The following is a 12,795-nucleotide window of genomic DNA, read 5'->3' as shown; positions in this document are numbered from 1 at the left end:
TTCTGAATTATTATGTAAGTTGCCTGATAAAATCATCATATGTGGGCCGACAAGATTTGATAATTCAATATTGTTATTATTCGGTCAGGAATAAAAGGAGCTATAATTATTTTCCGAGTCTCTTAGTCACTTGAACAAAGCATCTTATCGTTGTATCATAGTCAAGTTGAAAGATGCATTGGTTATTCTAGAATACATAAGATCTAATAATAAGGCCTTTGCAACCATGCATGGAGTTTCATCAGACTATTACAGGAATAAAACCAGCAGCGGTCGTATCTAATTTTTCCTTAAGAGGTCCTTCAAGAAGCTATTCGAAGATTTTGAAGTTTGACGTGCACCTGGGGGCCATGTTGTAGCTGGTACGACTCCAAGGAAAACTTTAGCTCATTTAGATGGTCTTCCGCTATATGGTATGTATGCATTGGATTTGAGGGACGTCTATAGCTTGTGCAAATATTTCTGGTTTAGCTGCTCTTTTGAAAAGTATATGTCAAACTCTTATGCTCTATGCATCTTGACCCCAACCAAATGCACGCCATCATTAGATGTACAAACTATAGTTGCTCCGACTGATTTTCTCTCCAATTTTACTACCCATAATTATTGCTCTATACACACCTTCGACCTCTAGGGCAATGCTGAAGCAACATTTTGAAAGAACTGTAACCCATGTAGGAAAAGGCAATGCAATATACTAGGCTGTGGTGGTAAAGCCAGATAACTCCAAAGTCCCGGTGTCACCGGATACATTAGTGTTTAGAGAGACTTGTGAGAAGAAAAATTATACACTTACCATAGACTACAAAGGGAGAAAATAGTCTCTTATGGTTCAGTTGTTTGGATTGAACAAAATGGAACATATTCTGTGAGAAGCCCTATAGCAGTGACTCTTGATTCCGATATTCCCCATGATCGATACTGATGGATTGCACGCACCTGCTTCTCTACACACTGGGATGTATATATTCTCAACACGCCCCCGCACGTGTGGCGAATTTTCAAGCCATACACGTGGACAACTTTTGGGTGACGTGGAGCTAGTGTGGCTGTTAGGCATGCACACGTGGGATGTATATATTCTCAACACACCCCCGCACGTGTGGCGAATTTTCAAGCCATACACATGGACAACTTTTGGGTGACGTGGAGCCAGTGTGGCTGTTAGGCATGCACACGTGGGTAACCCGCTCTGATACCATGATAAAGTAATATGGGGTTCACATCCAAAATCAATTGGCAATGGATGGAGTAACCCAAACCCTTATAAACTCATAGACAAGGTCCCATTTTTCCCATGTGGGATGTATATATTCTCAACAGAATCACACTCAATTCCAACAGTTAAATAAACTAATGATATATTTGTCGCTGATCGGATCAGAGTAGGTTTTGCTTCAAGGATTTCTGTTTGGCGCCTTTTGTTCATCATGTTCCTGGGCGGTGATAATTCTTGGATTTTGACTCCTGCTTGTATTGATAATCATATGTGTGCTTGCTATTCGTGACGTAACTTAATGTATAAAAACTCATAAATGTTTAATGTTGCCATAAACAAATAGTATCAAATTCCCTTTCAGTGACTTAACCTCGTATCAACACTTAATTAAAGCATAAATTAATTGAGGATAAACCAGATGCCAGCTTCATATAGAAACTCCAAGGTGTGCTTATTGAGAAGTTTTAAATACACACCCCTAATTACTTAACACACACTCCATACTTAATACACTACCCATTTAATTTATCATTTTAATATTTTACTAAATACACAACCCAAAGTACCTAAAATATCCTTAATTTAAAAAATCATGAAATATCCTATTTTTTTACTATATTAGGATTATGTTGTAGAGAAACTGAATTTGGGAGAAAATTTCTGTGTATTCTCATTGATAATAGGGGCCTCTTTATATAGAGGATTACAATGCATAGAATCTCAATCATACAAGGAAAGGAATTCTACATTGATTAGGATTCTAGATCCTTCTAATTAAATCCTATTACCACTAGGTCAAGTAACCTAGAGTTTGGGCTAAACACAAATTAGGTTTTCCTTCAACACTCCCCCTTGTGTTGCCCAAACGCGGTGCTTCTCTCGTTGCCTCATTAAAAACCTTGCCGAGTAACAAAAACCCAGTGGGACAAAAATAACCTCGGTCGAAGGGGAAAAAGAGCACAACACACCCTTCACGATTCGAGACGAACATGTAGACATCTCCCCCTGATGTCTGCACCTCCCCCTGATGACTACGATCATGGGAGTTCAGATAATTTTGGCAAGTCAATTCTTGCCACATGTTTCTCGAACGTGGATTTGGGCAATGACTTAGTAAACAAGTCTGCCACATTGTCCTCAGATCGAACCTAGTTCACTTTGATCTCGAGGAGTGTCTGTTGTTGCTGATTATGCTTGGTGTTGTCGCTTTTGATGTAGCCTTGCCTCATTTGTTCAAAACAAGTAGCATTATCCTAAATGCTCGTAGGCTCATCTGTGGTAGACTTCAAACCACAATTGTTCGAACATGCGTAATTATGGATCCAATCCATATACATTCACGAACCACTTCGTGAAGAGCAATGATCTCGGCATTGTTCGAAGATATAGCGACTACGGTCTAATATGTAGACCTCCAAGATGTCACGGTCTTTTCCCATGGTGAACACTTAACCGGATTGGGAATGACCATTGTGTGGGTCAGACAGATACCCAACATCAGCAAAACCTTCCAAAACACATGTTGTTTTGGAATGGGGATAGAGAATGCAGGCCAGCGTTGGCGGCGTACCTGGTGTGTGATGGGTCCGAATCCATCATCTCTTTGTAGGGATAGAACAAGCCCATATCATTCATACATCGCAAGTATCGAAAGATATCTTTTACACCAATCCAATGGCGTCGCGTTGGCGCAGAGCTATATCTAGCTAACAAGTTCATGGTAAATGAGATGTCTGGTCTTGTGCATTGACCTAAGTACAATAATGCGCCTATTGTACTTAACTAGGGCATTTCTGCCCCTAGCGCATCTTCGTCATCATCCTTCGAACGAAGAGGATCCTTTTTAGGATCAAGACTACAGACGATCATGGGGGTGCTTGGAGGCTTGACCTTGTCAAAATGCCTAAGCATCTATCGACACGATGCTCAAGTTCCAAACCGAGACATAATCGTGTTCTCCCAAAATCCTTCATCTCAAACTACAGATTTCAAGTGTTCAGCGGTTTCCCTTAACTCTTTAAAGGCTTCTAATGAAGATCATGTCCAACATGAACCGCGATAGAATCTGAAACTTGTCATAGAAACGCGTGGGCATATCCCTTCCCAATCAAGTAGTCACTTTAGTGAGCGTTTCAACCTTATTGTAAACGCGCTCCATGGTCTAGAGCCACTTGATTTGGGTAAATGAAGTTCACCATGAACCTTCATGTATATTCCGTATCTAGATCCCTATAGAGATACGTAGTGACCATATTTGTAAGCTGCATGTTCAGTTATTCGGAAACTACCAAACTGACAGGGTAGTGGAGTGCAATGACATCTATTACGAGAGAATATGTCTCATCGTAGTCGATTCCAGGGCGTTTTGTGAGAAGCCTTGCCCCATAAGGCGAGATTACCATCTCTTTTTCTCATCACGCTTTCTAACGAAGACCCATTAGTCAACAGGTTTTATGTTAGGAGGTGTTGGTATCTCTAGCTCGAAAACCTTCCTCTTCGTTAGAGAATCCATCTTAACCTGGATCGCATCTTTCCATTTAGGCCAAAAACTCTCTACGTTGGCATTCATTCATCAACGGAGCGTGGTTCGATATCATCTAACTCAAAAACTCATGCGCAACAAAATACGCAACTACATCATCAATTCTGATGGAGTTTCTATCCCACGTCTCATGTACACTAGTGTAAGTTTCATAGAGCTCTATATTCTCAGGAATAGGGTTTGACGTTGAGGCGTCCCCCAACGATAACCATAACCCGGAAGATACTCATGAGACGGATTTTGAGTCTTGATGATTAAAGGATTGGAATGTGCCAAAGTATCCTTCGAACCCACGGGCCTCCCTGTGATGCCCCAGAAATTCGTATTCATTTTCCGAGGAATTTCTGGAATCTAATTTATGATTGTTGGACGGTTTCGTGGCTCGTGGACGGAGCGGAAGTGTTTCGGACGAATTAATTATTTAAAAAGTATGGTTTTAGGGGGGTTGCCAAAGGTTGACTTTTTATTTGTTGGGATTCTCCGAAAACTTCCTTCACGAAAGTTGTAGAGCGCGTCGATACGAATTCGGGGATATGTGGAACGCGGAAATCGGAGTTCGTATGAGGAAGTTATGGCTATCGGAAGAAGTTTCCATTTTAGTATAAAAAGGGAAAATCAGATTTTTATTTCATTTTTCCTCATTTCCGTTTCCGGAAATAATTTTCCTCTCTCTCGTCCGCGCCCTCAGAGTCGAAGATTTTCGACTGACCCGACCCGAACCCGGCGTTCCGACCCGACTTTCCGGCCGACTGCGGCGGCCTCCGGCCGTGAAACTTGGCCAGCAGGGTCGCCTCCTCCGTCTGGTCATCCCTCTGGTGTTCTCTTACGGCGATTCTCCGTCTCGGTGGCAGTTCAAGGCGGTGCAGATCGAAGAATTCGGACCCGACCGGAAAACACAGTTCCGACGTCGGCGCGGCTTCGATTTTCTTGGGTTGAGTTCAGAACAAGCTCCCTGGTCGATCCTTGGTGTTTGTTTCGACCGGTTTACGTGAAAATTCGATCAACTCGGGTTGGATCACTGTTCACGGCTTGTGAGGTAGTTTTCGATCCCTTAAGCTTGTTTTCTGACTTCGATCCAGTTATGAAAGTTCACAAGCATGCTTAGATGAAGCTTTTTGATGTTGGGAGTTTTGTGAAATAATGAGTTTTTGGCCGGCGGCGGTGCACCACCGTCTGTGGTGGTGTTCCGGCGGTGTTCCGGCCACTTAAGGAACTGTTTTTGGTATTATATATGTTCTACTCGTTGATACGAGCGTTTCGATATATAATATGCAAATTTTGGAGTTCGTATGGAATTGTTACGATTTTTGCAGTTTCATACCGATCGATTTATTCGATCCGTGAGGATTCGAGCGTCTGATCGACTTGTGGTTTGGTCACATCGATCGTGGGCGTATTCCGGAGACTTTGGGAGGTCTCGGATGTGGTTTTGCCTCGATTGGCGACACTTTGGGGATTTTAGTTCAGAAACAGGGGTTTCGAACTTAAATCAAATGTGAATCGTTACTAAGTTGGGACCATATGTGATTAGGTACTTGACGAAGTATTTGGACGAGCTGTTGGTGATAGTTTTGGTTTGGTTCTGTATTGAAGACGCAGCAGGAGTTCGAGGTGAGTAATCTCACAAGGTTCAATTATGAACGGATTTAATTGGTTGATTTTGATTTGCTTTCGAAATGAACTATAGATGATATTAGTGGCATTTCTGAGTGGATGACTATGTGTGTACATATATATATTATGGGGTATATATATATACGTATGTATTCATATTTTGGTGAGTTGTGGATTGAGGAAAACAATATGCATGAATTGATGCTTTTTATTGTTTTGTATTATGGCTTTTCAGAAAAACAAATGGTGGGAAATGGTATTTCTATTGTTTTGAAAAGTGTTTGAGGATGTGAGAGTCACAGGTTGTGATTTCTCCTTTTGATTTGATTTAATGTTTTGATCCAATGACCGGTGGTCTGAGGATGTGAGAGTCACAGGTTGTGATGTCTCCGTTTGATTTGATTTGACATTTGGGGTCCGGTGCGACTCGTTTAATGTTTTGATCTGAAGGTCAGGTTGGCCTAAGGATCCGGGGTTGCAGGTTGCATCCTCAGGCAATGTATATCGTAAGGTTGAACCTTGGCCGAGGTGACAGGTTACGATATATTCAGTTAGAGCTCTAGTCTGTCTGCTGTGGTACTTCATGGATCTAAGTAGGTTACTTACGATTCCTGGGTACGTATTTGTCCAGGTTGGACCGATTTGAAGTGTTTTGTCCAGGTTGGACTGATTTGATGTATTTTGTCCAGGTTGGACTGATATATGTATTTGTCCAGGTTGGACCGATTTGAAGTGTTTTGTCCAGGTTGGACTGATTTGATGTATTTTGTCCAGGTTGGACTGATATATGTGTTTTGTCCAGGTTGGACTGATTTGATGTATTTTGTCCAGGTTGGATTGATATATGTGTTTTGTCCAGGTTGGACTGATTTGAAGTGTTTTGTCCAGATTGGACTAAAAGAATCATATTCTATTTGTTAGGTTAACAATAGGTATGATTGATGTGCGTATGTGTTTGTCCAGGTTGGACCGTTTTGTTGTTTTATCCAGGTTGGATCGATTTATCATATTTGAATTGTTAGGTTAACGATTTATATGATTTTGTCACGGTGTGACTTTCGTGGTTTTCTTTTGGGAAAAGAGTATTGTTTTTGGGAAGCATGGTATGTTTTCCTTACTCTCGAGTCGAAAGGTTTTCCTCGTGTTTGGCGTGAGTTGTGCGGGCTTTTATCCCGTGATTCGGTGTGAGTTGTTTTGAGTTACTCATACGGGCTTGCAAAAGCTTACCGGGTTTGTTGTGTGGCAACCCGGTGCACCATTCCAACGGTGTAGGGGTTAATCCTGCAGGTTAGGATAATCGACCTGAAGCTGAGGTAGCGCCTTTGCAGCTTTACGGTAGGAAGCCAATTTTGTGACTTTACCGTTATAAGGACTTCCGTTGTATAGTTACTCTGAGGAGCATTTACGTTTATCTTGTTGTTGACAATTTAATTCGTAAAACTTGTGTAATATATAACTCTTTGGAGCGAGTGTATATTAACTTTGAGGGTTCAGGGCATCAATATGTGTGTAAGTTAAGGGAAAAAGATTTCAGGTATTTCGTATTGATGACTGGACGTTCACGCATATATAATTATGGGGTTATATATATCGATTTTCATGTGTGTAAAATCTGGGGCGTGACACTCCCACTCATCCTAGCTGGGGCCAGGGCCTGTAACGCCAGAGTGCCACTCTCTTTGGCATTGGCGCCATGCCAACCTCCGTGTAGGATGGCGCTTACGTCCTCTCGTAGGGACGTCCTTCCTTGCAGGCATGTTTGCAGCATAATTGTGTGATCTCGTCACTTTAACAGGGATCAAGATGAGACATAGTGGGGACAGACTACGACAATTCCTGTCGTTCCTGTTGAACATTCGTGTTCTTATCTCCCCCTAACGACGGGAAGACTGTCTCATCAAAGTGACATCCGCAAATCTAGCAGTAAGAAGATCGCCTAGCAAGGGCATTTAAGTGGCGGACGATTGTTGGAAGCTCAAATCCAACGTAGTTGCCCATTCGTCTGTAAGGACCCATCATAGAGCGTTGTGGCTGCGCAATTGGCACAGAAATGGCTCACTCAAATGTGCGTAAGTACAAAAGACGTGTACCCAGTCACTAGCTGTAACGCAGAGGTACATTGAGTGGCGGTAGGTCGTAGACGAATTAGCATAGCTGCATGCGATATTGCATCACCCCAAGCGGATGTAAGAAGATTGGTGCGCATTACCAATGTTCGGACTACCATCGTAGTCATTTCCGCGAGACCAATTGGGTGTGTACATGGGAATGTGATGTCTAACATCAAACCCATTGCAATATCCATCGAAAGTCTTTCGATGTAAACTCTCTAGCATAGTCAAATCCAATTGACTGAATAGGATGATTCGGGGAGTGAGCCCGTTGTCACATGATATGTGCTAGGAGTATAGCATAAGTAGCATTTATAGGTGGACAATGGCACAACACGTGACCGGCGTGTTTGCGTGTAAACCAACATCATGAAATATTTAAGCGTCCGCAAGTTGGTTGAATCAATCCACAAAATCCCTATGGATTCTTTGTAAGAACAGAATGAGTATTGTCATATCCTTTGCATAGGACGGTCTCAGTCCTAATTTCCATAAGGAATGGGCTTTGTAAAACGAGCTAGAGGCCTTAGAAGCAACCAATGAGGAGTTTGGTTAGGCCTAAGCGTCTGCAGCGCTATTAGAAGCAAAATGTGTGACTACATCTCGCATCATGGTGTGGGAGCCATGGAAATTAGCATGTATGGCGTCATGGCCACTAGGAGGAACAACCATGGCGTTATGCCCATGGTTGGTGCCATTTATGGCGGCATCTTGCTTCATGTTGCTCAAAAGGAATGATGTCCATGTGAAGTCTTTTGTAGACGGATCATCATATCATGACTAGGATGATCTGTCCTGTCCTGACAAAGCCAATATGTGTCTAAATCCAAGAGATCTTCTCTCATAAGTTTATTGGATTTAATAGCTCGAATAGTGACATAAAGTCCACTAGAGAGACACATAAACGTCTCTAAGATGCGTCTTTGTTCGCAATCATTAGAGGTAATGCAAAGGAACTCATTTCAGTTCTCTACATGCATTTTCGCATGGAATTCGTTGGCTATTCATGGGGTACTATTTGCCCTAAGAGCGTAGAGAGCTTCTGTGACAACTGTAATCAAGGTGCCATTTGGCAAGTGGAACTTGGGCTATTCCATGTCCTTAAATTAATACTGATGGTCTCGCCATCGTAGTCACAAAGTCATATGCTCAGAATCAAAATTGAGTCATAATGAAAAGAACTCGAAATTGTATTCATAAGCCAACGGAATACATCATTGTTTCTATGATTAAAGAAAATCTAATCCAATAAAAATGAATATGGCAATCGCCTACATCTCTTGAAAATAAAGACTTAAACAGAATTGGCGATCTATTGATCCCAGCCAGATTTGTAGTCTTCAACCCTTCACTCTAGATCATCTTCTTGATCTTCTTGTTCCACATAGTGAGCTTCTCTTGCTTCACAATATGCTTTGTAGGCTGTGACCAGTTCTTCACGAGCTCTACAAATGTGTGCCCAATGCTCAGACACTCCACATCGAGAACATACATCTCTTTGCTAGAACTCCATTGATTGAGGCGCTTTGAAAGCGTCATTTAGATGGCTCTTAGTGTTGGTGGCGCCACCAACATGGCCAGAGGCATTGCCTCCCTCTCTCTTTCCACGTTTACCTCTTCGGTTCCGTGTTCGCCTATTTTGGCTGTTACCTTCCCAAGTAGAGCAATTATATGGATCAGAATGTCCAGAAGTATACCTAAGATTAGGGTTTTGCTCTTGGCGCCCTCTCTTAGAGGTGCGACTATAATTGGATTCCGGAATATGCTCTGTTTCCACGGATCTCGAATTATAGTTCTTCACAAGGATATTGTCATGCTTTTCAGCGACATTTATAGCTCCAATGAGCTCATGAAACCTTGTGATCCGTCTTGCATTTACATCGATTCGATAGTTCTTAGCAACCATCAATGCAGAGATGGGGAAGGTAGAGAGAGTCTTCTCAATCAACATCGCATCTGTGATCTCTTTACCACAGAATTCCATTAAGGATTTAATGCGAAGTGCTTCCGAGTTATAGTCAAGAACTGACTTGAAATCACAGAAGCGGAGGCTATGCCATCTCACTTCTAGGTCAGGAAGCAAGGAGTCACGGACGTTGCCAAATCTTTCTTCGAGTGAGACCCACAGCCTTCTGGGGTCTTCTTCATTCATATACTCGTACTGGAGTGAATCATCCATATGACGAGTCATTAGGATGATGGCTTTCGCCTTATTTGCCTCTAAGGCTGCTCTATTTGCTTCCCAAGCTTGAGCTTGCTCAACAGTTAGCACGTCCTGGCTAGGCTCGAGAATCATATCCAGGATTCTATCAGCCTTGAGATGCTGGCGGATATCACGAACCCACCTGTGATATCCAGAGCCAGTTGTTCCCAATGGAGCAAAGTCCAATTTGTTCAGGTTACTCATCCTGAAAGAGAACAAGAAATTAGGGTTAGTTTCGGAGCGAAATAGGCTACCACGAAAACATATGAAATTTCTGAGCGTAATCGCTTCCAAGAAATTAGGAATTTCCGAGCGTAGTCGCTTCCAAGAAATTAGATTCCAAGAGATATTGGATTAGATCGAAACAATGATGTGTTTGTGGTCGATCATAACTTCTCAACAAACTCTAAGTTTGGAGGACACTACAAGCTCCAAGCTTGGAGTGAGCACGAACCCCCACAGTTCGGCTTTTGGTCTCCCCTATGTAGAGAAAAGGGGGGTAGAAGAAGGGATTTTGGAAGTCCCCGAGAAAAGAAGAAGAAATTAAAGGAAAAACTTCAAAAACGGGAACTTTTAGAAAAGTTTACCTTAAAAGATGGCCGGGGAAAAACGTCACCGAAAAATACTGTAGCAAGTACTGTAGCTGCCGGAGTTACTGTAGCTGACCGAAAAGTTATCCAGAAAGGTTGCTGGAAGTCGGCCGGAAAGTTGTCGGAAAAGTCGCCTGAGTACTGTAGCAGCGGGGGGGGGGGGGTACTGTAGCACTTTACTGTAGCTGCGGAGGTTTCTGGGATTTGAAGGCTACGATTATAGGGTTTCAGGGTTAGGGCTCGTGCTGATAACGTGTTGTAGAGAAACTGAATTTGGGAGAAAATTTATGTGTATTCTCATTGATAATAGGGGCCTCTTTATATAGAGGATTACAATGCATAGAATCTCAATCATACAAGGAAAGGAATTCTACATTGATTAGGATTCTAGATCCTTCTAATTAAATCCTATTACCACTAGGTCAAGTAACCTAGAGTTTGGGCTAAACACAAATTAGGTTTTCCTTCAACAGATTACTATTTAATACGATTAGTATATTCTATTATATTGACGTTTTGTAAATGACAATATTGATTACTTGTATTTGTTATTGAGAAATCCATAAAGATTTATTATTGTTCCCTTTAAATAGATGCATATAAATAGGTTTTGTATTATTTGAGCTCACATCCACCAATCACCATGTTAATCAAGTATAAAATTATGAGTTGAACATTCAACCAAAACTATATAAGTAGTTTCTCACTTTCTCCAGAGTAGTGGAACTAAAAAGTTGTCATTAGAGGGATCAAACAAATTAACAGTTACAAAGTTTTTTCACATGTGATGTTTTATATTATAAAATAAATTGATTAATCATAACTCTTAGAACAAAAAAGGAAATAACTAAAAAATGGGAGTAAAGTGATATGTTTTAAAATTATTTAATGCCATTGATTTTGAAATTCTAAATATTATGGTTTCTAAAAATTAAATTAGATAGTGTCTAACTTTATTCTTGTATTAAATTGGGAGGCCATGTATAGAAATTTTTTGTGTTTATCTAACTACTTATACATAAATATTTAAATAGAATAATATAAGGAAAATATGACTATTTTTTCTTCTTCTAAAATGCATAAATGTCTGTTTTTGTCATTTAAACTACCTACAAAATCTAATTTGAAATATAAAATAATAGGGATGTGTATTAAGTGATTAGGGGTGTGTATTTAAAATTTCTCGTACTTATTGTTGAAAAATAAACATGCTTTTAATTAGTTGTTATTTGGTGTTTGTTTATAAATGTCGATCAATCAGGGAAAACAGAATTAAAAAGTGCCCTAAATTAAAATAGAGAAAACACCTAATTAAATTCTAAACCCTAAACATGTGGGTTATGGCAAGTACTGTATGCATCATCTACTAGCAAGCCATCTATATATGCAGCAAATTTCACTGTATTAAAAATATTACTCAAATTGATCGATCAAAACATATACGGAATGTATGTTTGTCTAATTGGTGTGTTTGTACTAATATTCAGGCCAAAGTTTTTCGGAGCATTCCATGTGTTCTTTACTTGGTTCATCAGCAGATATTTGTAGTAATTAAGCTATTTCTGAAGACTACTGGTGACAATTATGGATGTGACTCAAAGCCTGCACCTGCACCTAGTCCACCTCCTCCAAGACCAGGACCATCACCAGTACGTACTAAACGGTCGACACCACAGTCCACCACCCGCTATAATCACAGTCCGCCATACACATTTTCAGCTTGAAGAGAATTATCAACGAGTATGAGAATTGGAGTCCGACGTTTATATATATTGAGAATAATTATCAACTATTGGGGGGTTTATTCTAGTGTTATGATGCTGCTGCATGCAGTCTGCAGAGGACAGACAATTAATTGCAAGCTCCAAGGGCCGTTCATTACTGCTCTTTCATGTTGCTCAAGTGTAACTCCAAGTGTCCAAGATCGTGTACTTTTTTTATATGTACGTATTGCAAAAAAAAAAAAAAAAATGTAGTTCAAATTGAATAAACTTTTGCTTAATTTTAAGATGGACGTACATCCAGAACTCCATTATGCTAATTGTTATATTGCTTAACCTTGAAACTAAAGTGTTACATAGCAAAAGATCGAAAATATTGAATTTATTTATATTTCGCCCGATTCTTTACCATTAAATTTAAATTTAATGATAATTGATCACAACTTAACAGAGAATTGATTGACTAGGTAAACAAGATTGTGTTCCATGTACAGTACCTGAGTCCATCTTGGATATACTCACATAGATAGATATGGGAGTCACTTCTAACGATCTAAATCACGTACTTGACCCGGGGTTGATTTACGTACAAGTGTGAAACGTATTAAGAGTAAGATAGTCATTTCATAAAATTTAGTTAGAGAAAAATGTAGTAGTGTACTCTCAATTCAGCAAAAATGTATAATTTCGACAGAAATGTTTTCACTTCTTCCCCTTTCTCTCATCTCCTTCTACCTTCATTTCTTCGATTTATTGCTTATCTTAGCACGACGCAACATGAGAGGATTGTGTCAA

This window comes from Rosa chinensis, chromosome 2 (genome assembly GCF_002994745.2).
Source record: "Rosa chinensis cultivar Old Blush chromosome 2, RchiOBHm-V2, whole genome shotgun sequence".
Lineage (NCBI taxonomy): Eukaryota > Viridiplantae > Streptophyta > Magnoliopsida > Rosales > Rosaceae > Rosa > Rosa chinensis.
This window is presented reverse-complemented; position numbering follows the sequence as displayed.